Raw genomic sequence first — 17,817 nt, 5'->3', positions numbered from 1 at the left:
ATTCAAGGTGGTTGGGTCTGGTTTAGGGCAGGGTAGACCCATTTTGACCCTAAAACCCTAGTATCGCCACCTCCCAACCATGGGATCACCATGAAAGTAAAAACCAACCTAGAAAAGCAATCCAAAAAGGGTGGGGAACACCACCATGCACAAGTGTGCCAAATATTGGCCCCTTCCAAGGTGGTTGGGTCTGTTTTAGGTCATGGTAGACCCATTTTGACCCTAAAACCCTAGTATCGGCACCTCCCAACCATGGGATCACCATGAAAGTAAAAACCAACCTAGAAAAAGCAAGGCAAAAAGGGTGGGGCACACCACCATGCACAAGTGTGCCAAATATTGGCCCCATCCTAGGTGGTTGGGTCTGTTTTAGGGCATGGTAGACCCATTTTGACCCTAAAACCCTAGTATCGCCACCTCCCACCATGGGATCACCATGAAAGTAAAAACCAACCTAGAAAAAGCAATCCAAAAAGGGTGGTGCACACGACCATGCACAAGTGTGCCAAATATTGGCCCCATTCAAGGTGGTTGGGTCTGGTTTAGGGCATGGTAGACCCATTTTGACCCTAAAACCCTAGTATCGGCACCTCCCAACCATGGGATCACCAAGAAAGTAAAAACCAACCTAGAAAAAGCAATCCAAAAAGGGTGGGGCACACCACCATGCACAAGTGTGCCAAATATTGGCCCCATCCAAGGTGGTTGGGCCTGTTTTAGGGCATGGTAGACCCATTTTGACCCTAAAACCCTAGTATCGGCACCTCCCAACCATGGGATCACCATGAAAATAAAACCACACTAGAAAAAGCAAGGCAAAAAGGGTGGGGCACACCACCATGCATAAGTGTGCCAAATATTGGCCCCATCCAAGGTGGTTGGGCCTGTTTTAGGCCATGGTAGACCCATTTTGACCCTAAAACCCTAGTATCGGCACCTCCCAACCATGGGTTCACCATGAAAGTAAAAACCAACCTAGAAAAAACAATCCAAAAAGGGTGGTGAACACCACCATGCACAAGTGTGCCAAATATTGGCCCCTTCCAAGGTGGTTGGGTCTGTTTTAGGTCATGGTAGACCCATTTTGACCCTAAATCCCTAGTATCGGCACCTCCCAACCATGGGATCACCATGAAAGTAAAAAACCAACCCAGAAAAAGAAAGGCAAAAAGGGTGGGGCACACCACCATGCACAAGTGTGCCAAATATTGGCCCCATCCAAGGTGGTTGGGTCTGTTTTAGGGCATGGTAGACCCATTTTGACCCTAAAACCCTAGTATCGCCACCTCCCAACCATGGGATCACCATGAAAGTAAAAACCAACCTAGAAAAAGCAATCCAAAAAGGGTGGTGCACACGACCATGCACAAGTGTGCCAAATATTGGCCCCATCCAAGGTGGTTGGGTCTGTTTTAGGACATGGTAGACCCATTTTGACCCTAAAACCCTAGTATCGGCACCTCCCAACCATGGGATCACCATGAAAGTAAAAACCAACCTAGAAAAAGCAATCCAAAAAGGGTGGGGCACACCACCATGCACAAGTGTGCCAAACATTGGCCCCATCCAAGGTGGTTGGGTCTGGTTTAGGGCATGGTAGACCCATTTTGACCCTAAAACCCTAGTATCGGCACCTTCCAACATTGGGATCACCATGAAAGTAAAAAGCAACCTAGAAAAAGCAATCCAAAAAGGGTGGGGCACACCACCATGCACAAGTGTGCCAAATATTGGCCCCATCCAAGGTGGTTGGGCCTGTTTTAGGCCATGGTAGACCCATTTTGACCCTAAAACCCTAGTATCGGCACCTCCCAACCATGGGTTCACCATGAAAGTAAAAAGCAACCTAGAAAAAGCAATCCAAAAAGGGTGGGGCACACCACCATGCATAAGTGTGCCAAATATTGGCCCCATCCAAGGTGGTTGGGCCTGTTTTAGGCCATGGTAGACCCATTTTGACCCTAAAACCCTAGTATCGGCACCTCCCAACCATGGGTTCACCATGAAAGTAAAAACCAACCTAGAAAAAACAATCCAAAAAGGGTGGTGAACACCACCATGCACAAGTGTGCCAAATATTGGCCCCTTCCAAGGTGGTTGGGTCTGTTTTAGGTCATGGTAGACCCATTTTGACCCTAAATCCCTAGTATCGGCACCTCCCAACCATGGGATCACCATGAAAGTAAAAAACCAACCTAGAAAAAGAAAGGCAAAAAGGGTGGGGCACACCACCATGCACAAGTGTGCCAAATATTGGCCCCATCCAAGGTGGTTGGGTCTGTTTTAGGGCATGGTAGACCCATTTTGACCCTAAAACCCTAGTATCGCCACCTCCCAACCATGGGATCACCATGAAAGTAAAAACCAACCTAGAAAAAGCAATCCAAAAAGGGTGGTGCACACGACCATGCACAAGTGTGCCAAATATTGGCCCCATCCAAGGTGGTTGGGTCTGTTTTAGGACATGGTAGACCCATTTTGACCCTAAAACCCTAGTATCGGCACCTCCCAACCATGGGATCACCATGAAAGTAAAACCAACCTAGAAAAAGCAATCCAAAAAGGGTGGGGCACACCACCATGCACAAGTGTGCCAAATATTGGCCCCATCCAAGGTGGTTGGGTCTGGTTTAGGGCATGGTAGACCCATTTTGACACTAAAACCCTAGTATCGGCACCTCCCAACATTGGGATCACCATGAAAGTACAAAGCAACCTAGAAAAAGCAATCCAAAAAGGGTGGGGCACACCACCATGCACAAGTGTGCCAAATATTGGCCCCATCCAAGGTGGTTGGGCCTGTTTTAGGGAATGGTAGACCCATTTTGACCCTAAAACCCTAGTATCGGCACCTCCCAACCATGGGATCACCATGAAAGTAAAAACCAACTTAGAAAAAGCAATCCAAAAAGGGTGGGGCACACCACCATGCACAAGTGTGCCAAATATTTGCCCCATTCAAGGTGGTTGGGTCTGGTTTAGGGCAGGGTAGACCCATTTTGACACTAAAACCCTAGTATCGGCACCTCCCAACCATGGGATCACCATGAAAGTAAAAACCAACCTAGAAAAAGCAATCCAAAAAGGGTGGGGAACACCACCATGCACAAGTGTGCCAAATATTGGCCCCTTCCAAGGTGGTTGGGTCTGTTTTAGGTCATGGTAGACCCATTTTGACCCTAAAACCCTAGTATCGGCACCTCCCAACCATGGGATCACCATGAAAGTAAAAACCAACCTAGAAAAAGCAAGGCAAAAAGGGTGGGGCACACCACCATGCACAAGTGTGCCAAATATTGGCCCCATCCAAGGTGGTTGGGTCTGTTTTAGGGCATGGTAGACCCATTTTGACACTAAAACCCTAGTATCGCCACCTCCCAACCATGGGATCACCATGAAAGTAAAAACCAACCTATAAAAAGCAAGGAAAAAAGGGTGGGGCACACCACCGTGCACAAGTGTGCCAAATATTGGCCCCATCCAAGGTGGTTGGGCCTGTTTTAGGCCATGGTAGACCCATTTTGACCCTAAAACCCTAGTATCGGCACCTCCCAACCATGGGTTCACCATGAAAGTAAAAACCAGCCTAGAAAAAACAATCCAAAAGGGTGGGGAACACCACCATGCACAAGTGTGCCAAATATTGGCCCCTTCCAAGGTGGTTGGGTCTGTTTTAGGTCATGGTAGACCCATTTTGACCCTAAATCCCTAGTATCGGCACCTCCCAACCATGGGATCACCATGAAAGTAAAAACCAACCTAGAAAAAGCAAGGCAAAAAGGGTGGGGCACACCACCATGCACAAGTGTGCCAAATATTGGCCCCATCCAAGGTGGTTGGGTCTGTTTTAGGGCATGGTAGACCCATTTTGACCCTAAAACCCTAGTATCGCCACCTCCCAACCATGGGATCACCATGAAAGTAAAAACCAACCTAGAAAAAGCAATCCAAAAAGGGTGGTGCACACGACCATGCACAAGTGTGCCAAATATTAGCCCCATCCAAGGTGGTTGGGTCTGTTTTAGGACATGGTAGACCCATTTTGACCCTAAAACCCTAGTATCGGCACCTCCCAACCATGGGATCACCATGAAAGTAAAAACCAACCTAGAAAAAGCAATCCAAAAAGGGTGGGGCACACCACCATGCACAAGTGTGCCAAACATTGGCCCCATCCAAGGTGGTTGGGTCTGGTTTAGGGCATGGTAGACCCATTTTGACCCTAAAACCCTAGTATCGGCACCTTCCAACATTGGGATCACCATGAAAGTAAAAAGCAACCTAGAAAAAGCAATCCAAAAAGGGTGGGGCACACCACCATGCACAAGTGTGCCAAATATTCGCCCCATCCAAGGTGGTTGGGCCTGTTTTAGGGAATGGTAGACCCATTTTGACCCTAAAACCCTAGTATCGGCACCTCCCAACCATGAGATCACCATGAAAGTAAAAACCAACCTAGAAAAAGCAATCCAAAAAGGGTGGGGCACACCACCATGCACAAGTGTGCCAAATATTTGCCCCATTCAAGGTGGTTGGGTCTGGTTTAGGGCAGGGTAGACCCATTTTGCCCCTAAAACCCTAGTATCGGCACCTCCCAACCATGGGATCACCATGAAAGTAAAAACCAACCTAGAAAAAGCAATCCAAAAAGGGTGGGGAACACCACCATGCACAAGTGTGCCAAATATTGGCCCCTTCCAAGGTGGTTGGGTCTGTTTTAGGTCATGGTAGACCCATTTTGACCCTAAAACCCTAGTATCGGCACCTCCCAACCATGGGATCACCATGAAAGTAAAAACCAACCTAGAAAAAGCAAGGCAAAAAGGGTGGGGCACACCACCATGCACAAGTGTGCCAAATATTGGCCCCATCCAAGGTGGTTGGGTCTGTTTTAGGGCATGGTAGACCCATTTTGACCCTAAAACCCTAGTATCGGCACCTCCCAACCATGGGATCACCATGAAAGTAAAAACCTGTAGGATAACGTTGCATAGAAAACAAAAATTTTCCTACCGCGAACACGCAATCCAAGCCAAGATGCAATCTAGAAGACGGTAGCAACGAGGGGGTATCGAGTCTCACCCTTGAAGAGATTCCAAAGCCTACAAGAGGAGGCTCTTGTTGCTGCGGTAGACGATCACTTGCCGCTTGCAAAAGCGCGTAGAAGATCTTGATCACGATCGGTTCCGGCGCCACGAACGGGCAGCACCTCCGTACTCGGTCACACGTTCGGTTGTTGATGAAGACGACGTCCACCTCCCCGTTCCAGCGGGCAGCGGAAGTAGTAGCTCCTCTTGAATCCGACAGCACGACGGCGTGGTGTCGGTGGCGGTGTAGAAGTCCGGCGGAGCTTCGCTAAGCAAACCGGACAATATGAAGTGGAGGAGCAAAGCTAGGGTTTGGGAGGGGGTGGCCGGCCACTCAAGGGGGGCGGCCAAGCTATGGTCTTGGGGTGGCCGGCCCCCTCCCTTGGCCCCTCATTATATAGGTGGATCCCAAGTGTTGGTGTACAAGTCTTCGAATAAGACCCGAAACCAAAACCTTCCATAGGAGGGGGCAAACCTAGCCCAACTAGGACTCCCACCCAAAGGTGGGATTCCCACCTCCCATGTGGGGGTGGCGGCCCCCTATGGTGGAGTCCACTTGGGACTCCACCCCCACTAGGGCTGGCCGGCCATGGAGGTGGAGTCCCTTGTGGACTCCACCTTCCTTGGTGGTTTCTTCCGGACTTTTCTAGAACCTTCTAGAACCTTCCATAGAACCTTCCGCGACATTTTATTTCACATAAAATGACATCCTATATATGAATCTTATTCTCCCACCATTCCGGAACTCCTCGTGATGTCCGGGATCTCATCCGGACTCCGAACAAATATTCGAACTCCATTCCATAATTCAAGTGCTACCATTTCAACATCCAACTTTAAGTGTGTCACCCTACGGTTCGAGAACTATGCGGACATGGTTGAGTACTCACTCCGACCAATAACCAATAGCGGGATCTGGAGATCCATAATGGCTCCCACATATTCAACGATGACTTTAGTGATCGAATGAACCATACACATATATTACCAATTCCCTTTGTCTCGCGATATTTTACTTGTCCGAGGTTTGATCTTCGGTATCACTCTATACCTTGTTCAACCTCGTCTCCCCGACAAGTACTCTTTACTCGTACCGTGGTATGTGGTCTCTTATGAACTCATTCATATGCTTGCAAGACATTAGACGACATTCCACCGAGAGGGCCCAGAAGTATATCTATCCGTCATCGGGATGGACAAATCCCACTGTTGATCCATATGCCTCAACTCATACTTTCCGGATACTTAATCCCACCTTTATAGCCACCCATTTACGCAGTGGTGTTTGGTGTAATCAAAGTACCTTTCCGGTATAAGTGATTTACATGATCTCATGGTCATAAGGACTAGGTAACTATGTATCGAAAGCTTATAGCAAATAACTTAATGACGAGATCTTATGCTATGCTTAATTGGGTGTGTCCATTATATCATTCACACAATGACATAACCTTGTTATTAATAACATCCAATGTTCATGATTATGAAACTAATCATCCATTAATCAACAAGCTAGTTTAAGAGGCATACTAGGGACTTCTTGTTTGTCTACATATCACACATGTACTAATGTTTCGGTTAATACAATTCTAGCATGATATATAAACATTTATCATAAACATAAAGATATAAATAATAACAACTTTATTATTGCCTCTAGGGCATATCTCCTTCAGTCTCCCACTTGCACTAGAGTCAATAATCTAGATTACATTGTAATATACCTAACACCCATGGCATTCGGTGTTGGTCATGCTTTGCCCTAGGGAGAGCTTTAGTCAACGGATCTGCTACATTCGGATCAGTGTGTACTTTGCAAATCTTTACTTCTCCATCTTCGATGTACTCGCGAATCGAGTGGTAACGCAGCTTGATATGCTTCAGCCTCTTGTGTGACCTTGGCTCTTGTGCATTGGCGATGGCACCCATGTTATCACAAGAATGATTAATGGGTCCAATGCACTAGGAACCACACCGAGCTCTACAATGAACCTCTTCATCCATACCGCTTCGATGAAGCCTCTGAAGCCGCTTATGTACTCGATTCTGTTGAAGACTTCGCCACCGTGTACTGCTTCGAGCTTGCCCAGCTTACTGCAGCACCATTCAATATAAACACGTACCCAGACTGTGACTTAGAGTCATCAGGATCAGTGTTCCAACTTGCATCGGTGTAACCGTTTACAACGAGCTCTTGGTCACCTCCATAACAAAGAAACATATCCTTAGTTCTTTTCAAGTACTTCAGGATATTCTTGACCGCTGTCCGTTGTTCCATTCCTGGATCACTTTGATATCTGCTAGTCAAACTAACAAAGCATGTGCTATATCCGGTCTAGTACATAGCATGGCATACATGATAGATCCTACTGCCGAGGCATAGGGGATGTTACACATCCTTTCTCTTTCTTCTGCCGTAGCCGGTCCTTGAGTTTTACTCAATACCTTGCCCGGTAACATAGGTAAGAACCCTTTCTTACTTTCGTCCATTCTAAACTTCTTTAGAATCTTGTCCAGATATGTACTCTGTGATAGCCCTATTAGGCGTCTTGATCTATCTCTATAAATCTTGATGCCTAATATATACGATGCTTCACCAAGGTCTTTCATTGAAAAACTATTATTCAAATAACCCTTAACTGCTTAATAGTTCTATATCATTCCCGATCAATAATATGTCATCTACATATAATATCAGGAATGCTACAGAGCTCCCACTCACTTTCTTGTAAATACAGCCTCTCCATGACATCGTATAAACCCGAAGTCTTTGATCACCTTATCAAAACGTCGGTTCCAACTTCTCGATGCTTACTTCAGTCCATAGATTGAACGCTGAAGTTTGCATACTTTGTCAGCATTTTTAGGATCGACAAAACCTTTGGGTTGTACCATATACAACTCTTCCTCAATGTCTCCATTAAGGAACGCCGTTTTGACATCCATCCGCCAAATCTCATAATCGAAAAATGCAGCTATTGCTAACAAAATCCTCACAGATTTCAGCTTCGCTACAGGTGAGAAAGTCTCATCGTAGTCAACTCCTTGAATTTGTCGGAAACCCTTTGCGACAAGTCGAGCTTTATAGACAGTAATATTACCATCAAGATCTGTTTTTCTCTTGAAGATCCATTTATTTTCGACAGCCTTTCGGCTATCGGGTAAGTCTACCAAAGTCCATACTTTGTTATCATACATGGATCCCATTTCGGATTTCATGGCTTCTTGCCATTTGTTGGAATCTGGGCTCATCATCGCTTCTTCATACGTCGCAGGTCCTCATCATTGTTATCCACAATCATGACATTTAGACAAGGATCATACCAATCAGGAGTGGCACGTTCCCTTGTCGATCTGCGAGGTTCAATAGTTTCCTCGTTCGAAGTTTCATGATCATTATCATTAGCTTCCTCTGTTGCCGGTGTAGGCGGTACAGGTACAACTTCCGGTATCGCGCTACTCGATCAACGAGTATAGATTCATCAATCTCATCGAGTTCTACTTTTCTTCCAGTCACTTCTTTAGTGAGAAATTCTTTCTCAAGAAAGGTTCCGTTCTTAGCAACAAAGATTTTGCCTTCGGATCTGTGATAGAAAGTGTATCCTATAGTTTCCTTAGGATAACCTATGAAGACGCATTTCTCCGCTTTGGGTTCTAGCTTGTCCGGTTGTAACTTCTTTACATAGGCTTCGCAACCCCAAACTTTCAGGAACGACAGCTTAGGTTTCTTATTAAACCATAATTCATACGGTGTCGTTTCTACGGATTTTGATGGTGCTCTATTTAAAGTGAATGCGGCTGTCTCTAATGCATAACTCCAAAATGATAACGGCAAATCAGTAAGAGACATCATACTACGAACCATATCTAAGAGAGTTCGATTACGACGTTCGGACACACCGTTTCGTTGAGGTGTTCCCGGCGGTGTCAATTGTGAAAGTATTCCGCATTTCTTTAAATGCATGCCAAACTCATAACTCAGATATTCACCTCCACGATCAGATCGTAGAAATTTGATCTTCTTGTTACGTTGATTTTCTACTTCACTTTGAAATTCCTTAAACTTCTCGAAAGTTTCGGATTTATGTTTCATGAAATAGATATACCCATATCTACTCAGATCATCTGTGAAGGTTAGAACATAACGATAACCACCGCGCGATGCTACGCTCATTGGTCCACATACATCGGTATGTATGATTTCCAATAAGTCAGTAGCTCGCTCCATCATACCAGAGAATGGAGTCTTTGTCATTTTTCCCATTAGACATGCTTCGCATCTATCAAGTGACTCAAAGTCAAGTGATTCAAGTAATCCATCAGTATGGAGTTTCTTCATGCGTTTCACTCCAATATGACCAAGACGACAGTGCCACATATAAGTAGAATTATCATTTAGTTTAATTCGCTTAGCATCAATGTTATGTATATGTGTATCACTACTATCGAGATCTAACAGAAATAAGCCATTCTTTTGTGGTGCTCGACCATAAAAGATATTATTCATAAAAATAGAACAACCATTATTCTCAGACTTGAATGAATAACCGTCTTGCATTAAACAAGATCCAGATATAATGTTCATGCTCAACGCAGGTACATAATAACAATTATTTAGGCTTAAAACTAATCCCGAAGGTAGATGTAGAGGAAGTGTCCCGACTGCGATCACATTGACCTTGGATCCGTTTCCAACGCGCATCGTCACTTCATCTTTCAGCAGTTGTCGTTTATTCTTTAGTTCCTGTTTCGAGTTACAAATATGAGCAACCGAACCAGTATCAAATACCCAGGTACTAGAACGAGAACTAGTGAGATAAACATCTATAACATGTATATCAGATATACCTTCTTTCTTCTTCTTGACAAGGCCGCTCTTTAGATCAGCCAGATACTTGGAGCAATTACGCTTCCAGTGTCCCTTCTCCTTGCAGTAATAGCACTCAGCATCAGGCTTAGGGCCGTTCTTAGGTTTCATAGGAGGCATGGCAGCTTTCTTGCCACCCTTCTTGAATTTTCCTTTAGACTTGCCCTGTTTCTTGAAACTGGTGGTCTTGTTGACCATCAACACTTGGTGCTCTTTCTTGATCTCAATCTCAGCAGCTTTTAGCATGCCAAAGAGTTCAGGTAACTCCTTGTTCATGTTCTGCATATTGTAGTTCATCACAAAGTTCTTGTAACTTGGTGGCAGTGATTGAAGGACACGATTAATCCCCAGTCTGTTAGGAATCACTATTCCCAAGTCACTGAGTTTCTTCGCATGCCCGGTCATGGCGAGCATGTGCTCACTAACGGAGCTGCCTTCTTCCATCATACAGCTGAAGAAATGTTTCGATGCTTCATAGCATTCCACTGCCGCATGAGTCTCGAATATAGCTTTCAGCTCATTCATCAACTCATGAGGATCATGGTGCTCAAAACGTTTTTGAAGATCGGATTCCATCGCACAGAATGGCACACTGAACTTGAGAGTACCGAGTTTTCCGAGTTGCGTAAACAGCTTTTACTTCATCGGATTCATCTTCTGCAGGAGGGTCACCTAGCGGTGCATCAAGCACAAATTGCAGATTTCCGCCAGAGAGGAAGATCCTCACATGACGGAACCAGTCGGTGAAGTTGCTACCGTTGCTCTTAAGTTTCTCTTTCTCTAGGAACTGATTAAAATTGATTGGGGACGCCATCTCTACAACATATATTTGCAATAGTTTAGACTAAGTTTATGACAAATTGAGTTCAAATTTTAATTCAACATAATTAAAAACCTAAGTGAACTCCCACTCAAAACAATATCCCTCGCATTGTCTTAGTGATCACACGAACCAAATCCACCGCACCTAAACCCGATCATCACGAGAAAAGGTGTGATTTCAATGGCGAACACTCATAGTGTTCATCATATCAACCATATGATTCATGCTCTACCTTTCGGTATCACGTGTTCCGAGACCATGTCTGTACATGCTAGGCTCGTCAAGGCCACCTTAGTATCCGCATGTGCAAAACTGTCTTGCACCCGTTGTATGTACTTATCGAATCTATCACACCCGATCATCACGAGATGCTTCGAAACGATAAGACTTAATAACGGTGCTACTAAGGATGAACACTTTATTATCTTGAGATTTTAGTGAGGAATCATCTTATAATGCTACCGTCGCGATCTAAGCAAAATAAGATGCATAAAAAGGATTAACATCACATGCAGTTCATATGTGATATGATATGGCCCTTTTGTTCTTGTGCCTTTGATCTTCATCTCCAAAGCACGGATATGATCTCCATCATCTTCGGGCATGATCTCCATCATCGTCGGCGTAGCACCAAGGTCAATGGCACCGTCTTCTTGTTTGTCCTCCATGTAGCAACTATTACAACTACTTTGAAATACTACTCAACATGAAATTTAAAGACAACCATAAGGCTCCTGCCGGTTGCCACAATACAATAATGATCATCTCATACATATTCATCATCATATCATGGCCATATCACATCACCAAACCCTGCAAAAACAAGTTAGACGTCTCTAATTTGGTTTGCATATTTTACGTGGTTTAGGGTTTTCGAGAGAGATCTAATCTACCTACGAACATGAACCACAACGTTGATACTAATGTTTTCAATAGAAGAGTAAATTGAATCTTTACTATAGTAGGAGAGACAGACACCCGCAAAGCCTCTTATGCAATACAAGTTGCATGTCGAACGAGGAACAAGTCTCATGAACGCGGTCATGTAAAGTTAGTCCGAGCCGCTTCATCCCACTATGCCATAAAGATGCAAAGTACTCAAACTAAAGATAACAAGAGCATCAACGCCCACAAACCATTGTGTTCTACTCGTGCAACCATCTATGCATAGACACGGCTCTGATACCACTGTAGGATAACGTTGCATAGAAAACAAAAATTTTCCTACCGCGAACACGCAATCCAAGCCAAGATGCAATCTAGAAGACGGTAGCAACGAGGGGGTATCGAGTCTCACCCTTGAAGAGATTCCAAAGCCTACAAGAGGAGGCTCTTGTTGCTGCGGTAGACGATCACTTGCCGCTTGCAAAAGCGCGTAGAAGATCTTGATCACGATCGGTTCGGGCGCCACGATCGGGCAGCACCTCCGTACTCGGTCACACGTTCGGTTGTTGATGAAGACGACGTCCACCTCCCGTTCCAGCGGGCAGCGGAAGTAGTAGCTCCTCTTGAATCCGACAGCACGACGGCGTGGTGTCGGTGGCGGTGTAGAAGTCCGGCGGAGCTTCGCTAAGCAAACCGGACAATATGAAGTGGAGGAGCAAAGCTAGGGTTTGGGAGGGTGGCCGGCCACTCAAGGGGGCGGCCAAGCTATGGTCTTGGGGTGGCCGGCCCCCTCCCTTGGCCCCTCATTATATAGGTGGATCCCAAGTGTTGGTGTACAAGTCTTCGAATAAGACCCGAAACCAAAACCTTCCATAGGAGGGGGCAAACCTAGCCCAACTAGGACTCCCACCCAAAGGTGGGATTCCCACCTCCCATGTGGGGGGTGGCCGGCCCCCTATGGTGGAGTCCACTTGGGACTCCACCCCCACTAGGGCTGGCCGGCCATGGAGGTGGAGTCCCTTGTGGACTCCACCTTCCTTGGTGGTTTCTTCCGGACTTTTCTAGAACCTTCTAGAACCTTCCATAGAACCTTCCGCGACATTTTATTTCACATAAAATGACATCCTATATATGAATCTTATTCTCCGGACCATTCCGGAACTCCTCGTGATGTCCGGATCTCATCCGGGACTCCGAACAAATATTCGAACTCCATTCCATAATTCAAGTGCTACCATTTCAACATCCAACTTTAAGTGTGTCACCCTACGGTTCGAGAACTATGCGGACATGGTTGAGTACTCACTCCGACCAATAACCAATAGCGGGATCTGGAGATCCATAATGGCTCCCACATATTCAACGATGACTTTAGTGATCGAATGAACCATACACATATATTACCAATTCCCTTTGTCTCGCGATATTTTACTTGTCCGAGGTTTGATCTTCGGTATCACTCTATACCTTGTTCAACCTCGTCTCCTGACAAGTACTCTTTACTCGTACCGTGGTATGTGGTCTCTTATGAACTCATTCATATGCTTGCAAGACATTAGACGACATTCCACCGAGAGGGCCCAGAGTATATCTATCCGTCATCGGGATGGACAAATCCCACTGTTGATCCATATGCCTCAACTCATACTTTCCGGATACTTAATCCCACCTTTATAGCCACCCATTTACGCAGTGGTGTTTGGTGTAATCAAAGTACCTTTCCGGTATAAGTGATTTACATGATCTCATGGTCATAAGGACTAGGTAACTATGTATCGAAAGCTTATAGCAAATAACTTAATGACGAGATCTTATGCTACGCTTAATTGGGTGTGTCCATTATATCATTCACACAATGACATAACCTTGTTATTAATAACATCCAATGTTCATGATTATGAAACTAATCATCCATTAATCAACAAGCTAGTTTAAGAGGCATACTAGGGACTTCTTGTTTGTCTACATATCACACATGTACTAATGTTTCGGTTAATACAATTCTAGCATGATATATAAACATTTATCATAAACATAAAGATATAAATAATAACAACTTTATTATTGCCTCTAGGGCATATCTCCTTCAAAACCAACCTAGAAAAGCAATCCAAAAAGGGTGGGGCACACCACCATGCAAAAGTGTGCCAAATATTGGCCCCATCCAAGGTGGTTGGGCCTATTTTAGGGCATGGTAGACCCATTTTGACCCTAAAACCCTAGTATCGGCACCTCCCAACCATGGGATCACCATGAAAGTAAAAACCAACCTAGAAAAAGCAAGGCAAAAAGGGTGGGGCACACCACCATGCACAAGTGTGCCAAATATTGGCCCCATCCAAGGTGGTTGGGCCTGTTTTAGGCCATGGTAGACCCATTTTGACCCTAAAACCCTAGTATCGGCACCTCCCAACCATGGGTTCACCATGAAAGTAAAAACCAACCTAGAAAAAACAATCCAAAAAGGGTGGGGAACACCACCATGCACAAGTGTGCCAAATATTGGCCCCTTCCAAGGTGGTTGGTTCTGGTTTAGGTCATGTTAGACCCATTTTGACCCTAAATCCCTAGTATCGGCACCTCCCAACCATGGGATCACCATGAAAGTAAAAACCAACCTAGAAAAGGCAAGGCAAAAAGGGTGGGGCACACCACCATGCACAAGTGTGCCAAATATTGGCCCCATCCAAGGTGGTTGGGTCTGTTTTAGGGCATGGTAGACCCATTTTGACCCTAAAACCCTAGTATCGCCACCTCCCAACCAAAGGGATCAACATGAAAGTAAAAACCAACCTAGAAAAAGCAATCCAAAAAGGGTGGTGCACACGACCATGCACAAGTGTGCCAAATATTGGCCCCATCCAAGGTGGTTGGGTATGTTTTAGGACATGGTAGACCCATTTTGACCCTAAAACCCTAGTATCGGCACCTCCCAACCATGGGATCACCATGAAAGTAAAAACCAACCTAGAAAAAGCAATCCAAAAAGGGTGGGGCACACCATCATGCACAAGTGTGCCAAATATTGGCCCCATCCAAGGTGGTTGGGTCTGGTTTAGGGCATGGTAGACCCATTTTGACCCTAAAACCCTAGTATCGGCACCTCCCAACATTGGGATCACCATGAAAGTAAAAAGCAACCTAGAAAAAGCAATCCAAAAAGGGTGGGGCACACCACCATGCACAAGTATGCCAAATATTGGCCCCATCCAAGGTGGTTGGGCCTGTTTTAGGGAATGGTAGACCCATTTTGACCCTAAAACCCTAGTATCGGCACCTCCCAACCATGGGATCACCATGAAAGTAAAAACCAACTTAGAAAAAGCAATCCAAAAAGGGTGGGGCACACCACCATGCACAAGTGTGCCAAATATTTGCCCCATTCAAGGTGGTTGGGTCTGGTTTAGGGCAGGGTAGACCCATTTTGACCCTAAAACCCTAGTATCGGCACCTCCCAACCATGGGATCACCATGAAAGTAAAAACCAACCTAGAAAAAGCAATCCAAAAAGGGTGGGGAACACCACCATGCACAAGTGTGCCAAATATTGGCCCCTTCCAAGGTGGTTGGGTCTGTTTTAGGTCATGGTAGACCCATTTTGACCCTAAAACCCTAGTATCGGCACCTCCCAACCATGGGATCACCATGAAAGTAAAAACCAACCTAGAAAAAGCAAGGCAAAAAGGGTGGGGCACACCACCATGCACAACTGTGCCAAATATTGGCCCTATCCAAGGTGGTTGGGTCTATTTTAGGGCATGGTAGACCCATTTTGACCCTAAAACCCTAGTATCGCCACCTCCCAACCATGGGATCACCATGAAAGTAAAAACCAACCTAGAAAAAGCAATCCAAAAAGGGTGGTGCACACGACCATGCACAAGTGTGCCAAATATTGGCCCCATTCAAGGTGGTTGGGTCTGGTTTAGGGCATGGTAGACCCATTTGACCCTAAAACCCTAGTATCGGCACCTCCCAACCATGGGATCACCATGAAAGTAAAAACCAACCTAGAAAAAGCAATCCAAAAAGGGTGGGGCACACCACCATGCACAAGTGTGCCAAATATTGGCCCCATCCAAGGTGGTTGGGCCTGTTTTAGGGCATGGTAGACCCATTTTGACCCTAAAACCCTAGTATCGGCACCTCCCAACCATGGGATCACCATGAAAGTAAAAACCAACCTATAAAAAGCAAGGCAAAAAGGGTGGGGCACACCACCATGCACAAGTGTGCCAAATATTGGCCCCATCCAAGGTGGTTGGGCCTCTTTTAGGCCATGGTAGACCCATTTTGACCCTAAAACCCTAGTATCGGCACCTCCCAACCATGGGATACCATGAAAGTAAAAACTAACCTAGAAAAATCAATCCAAAAAGGGTGGGGAACACCACCATGCAAAAGTGTGCCAAATATTGGCCCCTTCCAAGGTGGTTGGGTCTGTTTTAGGTCATGGTAGACCCATTTTGACCCTAAAACCCTAGTATCGGCACCTCCCAACCATGGGATCACCATGAAAGTAAAAACCAACCTAGAAAAAGCAATCCAAAAAGGGTGGTGCACACGACCATGCACAAGTGTGCCAAATATTGGCCCCATCCAAGGTGGTTGGGTCTGTTTTAGGGCATGGTAGACCCATTTTGACCCTAAAACCCTAGTATCGCCACCTCCCAACCATGGGATCACCATGAAAGTAAAAAACCAACCTAGAAAAAGCAATCCAAAAAGGGTGGGGCACACCACCATGCACAAGTGTGCCAAATATTGGCCCCATCCAAGGTGGTTGGGTCTGGTTTAGGGCATGGTAGACCCATTTTGACCCTAAAACCCTAGTATCGGCACCTCCCAACCATGGGATCGCCATGAAAGTAAAAAGCAACCTAGAAAAAGAAATCCAAAAAGGGTGAGTCACACCACCATGCACAAGTGTGCCAAATATTGGCCCCATCCAAGGTGGTTGGGCCTGTTTTAGGGCATGGTGGACCCATTTTGACCCTAAAACCCTAGTATCGGCACCTCCCAACCATGGGATCACCATGAAAGTAAAAACCAACCTAGAAAAAGCAATCCAAAGAGGGTGGGGCACACCACCATGCACAAGTGTGCCAAATATTGGCCCCATCCAAGGTAGTTGGGTCTGGTTTAGGGAATGCATGGTAGACCCATTTTGACCCTAAAACCCTAGTTTCGCCACCTCCCAACCATGGGATCACCATGAAAGTAAAACCAACCTAGAAAAAGCAATCCAAAAAGGGTGGGGCACACCACCATGCACAAGTGTGCCAAATATTGGCCCCATTCAAGGTGGTTGGGTCTGGTTTAGGGCATGGTAGACCCATTTTGACCCTAAAACCCTAGTATCGGCACCTCCCAACCATGGGATCACCATGAAAGTAAAAACCAACCTAGAAAAAGCAATCCAAAAAGGGTGGGGAACACCACCATGCACAAGTGTGCCAAATATTGGCCCCATCCAAGGTGGTTGGGCCTGTTTTAGGGCATGGTAGACCCATTTTGACCCTAAAACCCTAGTATCGGCACCTCCCAACCATGGGATCACCATGAAAGTAAAAACCAACCTAGAAAAAGCAAGGCAAAAACGGTGGGGCACACCACCATGCACAACTGTGCCAAATATTGGCCCCATCCAAGGTGGTTGGGCCTCTTTTAGGCCATGGTAGACCCATTTTGACCCTAAAACCCTAGTATCGGCACCTCCCAACCATGGGATACCATGAAAGTAAAAACCAACCTAGAAAAATCAATCCAAAAAGGGTGGGGAACACCACCATGCAAAAGTGTGCCAAATATTGGCCCCTTCCAAGGTGGTTGGGTCTGTTTTAGGTCATGGTAGACCCATTTTGACCCTAAAACCCTAGTATCGGCACCTCCCAACCATGGGATCACCATGAAAGTAAAAACCAACCTATAAAAATCAATCCAAAAAGGGTGGGGCACACCGCCATGCACCAGTGTGCCAAATACTGGCCCCATCCAAGGTGGTTGGGTCTGGTTTAGGGCATGGTAGACCCATTTTGACCCTAAAACCCTAGTATCGCCACCTCCCAACCATGGGATCACCATGAAAGTAAAAACCAACCTAGAAAAAGCAATCCAAAAAGGGTGGTGCACACGACCATGCACAAGTGTGCCAA

Source organism: Lolium perenne, chromosome 4 (genome assembly GCF_019359855.2).
Source record: "Lolium perenne isolate Kyuss_39 chromosome 4, Kyuss_2.0, whole genome shotgun sequence".
Taxonomy (NCBI): Eukaryota; Viridiplantae; Streptophyta; class Magnoliopsida; order Poales; family Poaceae; genus Lolium; species Lolium perenne.
This window is presented reverse-complemented; position numbering follows the sequence as displayed.